This window comes from Chinchilla lanigera, unplaced genomic scaffold (genome assembly GCF_000276665.1).
Source record: "Chinchilla lanigera isolate Chin_1 unplaced genomic scaffold, ChiLan1.0 scaffold00019, whole genome shotgun sequence".
NCBI classification, from domain to species: Eukaryota; Metazoa; Chordata; class Mammalia; order Rodentia; family Chinchillidae; genus Chinchilla; species Chinchilla lanigera.
In genome coordinates this window covers 28,061,179-28,063,423 of record NW_004955420.1, presented here as the reverse complement: position 1 = coordinate 28,063,423, position 2,245 = coordinate 28,061,179, and the positions used below count along the sequence as shown (strand labels likewise).

The 2,245-nt window shown below is 51.2% G+C and overlaps 1 protein-coding gene across 2 annotated transcripts in view; it reads right to left on the bottom strand.

Annotated features, from left to right (window-relative positions):
- The window catches only part of Ccdc13 (coiled-coil domain containing 13), a 46,050-nt gene extending 44,086 nt beyond the window's left edge, over positions 1-1,964 (bottom strand). For both annotated transcript variants that reach the window (XM_005383534.1, XM_005383535.2), the window contains exon 1: positions 1,416-1,964. The gene's annotated coding sequence lies outside the window, so the exon portion shown is untranslated. The remainder of the gene's footprint in view (positions 1-1,415) is intronic.
- Between the last annotated feature and the right edge of the window lie 281 nt (positions 1,965-2,245).

The window sequence follows — 2,245 nt, the reverse complement described above, 5'->3', positions numbered from 1 at the left end:
AAAAAAAAAAAAAAAAAAAAAAATCATTAGGAAATGCAAATTAAAACAATGAGATGCCACTACATGTCCTTCAGAATGGCCAAAATCTAGAACACAGATACCACTAAATATCAATATTTGGTGGCAAGGATAAGAAGCAAACAGAACCATCATTGCTGGTGGAAATCCAAAATGGCAGAGTCGTTTTTTGGAAGATGACAGTCATTTTCTAAGCTAAAATAATCTTACCCCAGTGAACTGAACACTATGTCCACACAAACACCTGCCCAGGAAATACTGTAGCAGCTTTATTCACACTTGCCCTAAATCAGAAACTACCAAGAAGTACTTTCAATAGGTGAACAAATAAATTGGCACACTCAGAGGAATTTTTTCAGTGGCGAAAAGAAATGAACTGTCAAGTCATGAAAAGACATGAAGAAAACGCAGGTACATATTTCTAAGTGTGAAAGCCAGTCTGAAAATGTTATTCTGTATGATCACAACTTAGCAACCGTCTGACACTCCGGAAAGGGCAAAATTACAGAGGAATAAAAGATTTGTCGTTGCCAGGGGTTGGGGCAGGGGAATAGGGCACAGGAGATTTTTAGGGCAGTGATATTTTATAATATTTTAACTGGATACATGGCAGTGTGCATTTATCAAAACCCATAATGTAAACCCTTATGTAAACTATGGGCTTTGATTATCACATTATCAATATAAGATATAGCTACATAGATAGTGTGGGTATTTTTTGTTCAAATTTTTTTGTAAATCTAAAAGTGATATAAGAAGTAAGGTCAGTTAACTATTTTTTCTTAAGTAAGAGCTAAAGCTAAAAGGAAAGAACTGCGCGCTCAGGCAGGACTCGGCCGTGCGGCGGGGCGCGCGGCACCCGCTGGGAAGCTGCGGAGCGCACGGCGGCCAGGAGCCGGGGGCCAGCGCGGCGCTGACCGCGTCGTCCTCCCGCGCGTGCGCTTGCCCTGCCCCTCACTTCGCCTCTCCCCTCCGTTCTCCTTCCGATTCCTAGAAACTGCTGGCCCCGCCGGCAAGGCCCGCCGCCCGCCCGCCCGCCCGGGACCTGCGCGGGGCGGAGCTGCTTCCTTGGCCGCCGATGCCCGCCCGGGGCCAGGACGAAGTGGAGGCCGCCGGGTGGCGCAGTCCCGTTCGGCCAGGGAAACGCAGAGGGGAGAGCGGACGGGGCCCCAGCGCGGGTCCGACCCGACACCTACGGCAGGAGCTGGGGCCGCGACCGGCCTCGGAGCCTCTCTCCCCGCCCCCTCACCCGACCGCGCGTCTCCCCGCGGAGGGCCCCGGCCGTGTGCAGCCACAGCACGCGCGGCGAGCAGCGGGCGTGCGGGCGCTCTCCGCTACCGCCCAGCCCTGGGGCTGCGAGCGCTCCGCCCCGGCGCGGCCGCCCGCCCAGCACTTACAGCGGTCCTGCTGCTTCTCACTTCTAGGACCTGGGACCGCAGGAGCCGGGTACCCTCTTCCGGACGCTAGCGCCCGCTGCCCTGGCAACCGTCACCAGGGAAACCAGCAGCGTCGCGAGCAAGACGTCATGACGCCTCTACGGGGACCGACAGAGCCCAGAAAGTTTTGAAAGTGACCTGCGCTGCTGGCCAGGTTTCGGCGGTGTGGAAATAGACGTGGTGGACTGGACAAAGGGGATCGTGGCCTTAGAGTTTCTCAAGTGTATTTCTGAAAAGTCATGGGTCAGACGTTCCGCACAGAGGCGCCCACTCTGGTGTCCTGCAAGGGAGCTGGAAAGTGGACGATTTCACAATAAAATGTAAGTGAGCCAGAGTACCTTTGAAAAATGTAAAACCGGGTGGGGAGTTTCCCAGGATGAAAACGGAAAAAAAAAAGACAGAGAGAGAGGAAAAAAATGACGCAAGATAGAAACGCTAAGAGAAGCAAGTTGTGTTTCTTCAAATTTGGCATCAAAAGGAGACTGCAATAAATATTAAAAGTGGTTATATTTGACGGATGGAATTGCTGTTTTCATTTTTGCACCTTAGACGATCTAAAAATAGCGAACATGGTTATTTCCCTAAAGGATGACACTTGGGCGTTTTTTGAAAACAGGCTCCCCAATTTAAGACACTACTGTCTTTCAGGGCCACAGAGGGGGTGGGAGGCAAAGCTTAAGGAAGAACGATCCAGGGAGATTTCCAGAGAGTCACCAGGCTTTTGTTTTGTGTTGTGTTTTGTTTTGGTCTTTTTGAGACAGGGTCTCGCTATACAGTTCAGGTTGGCCTTG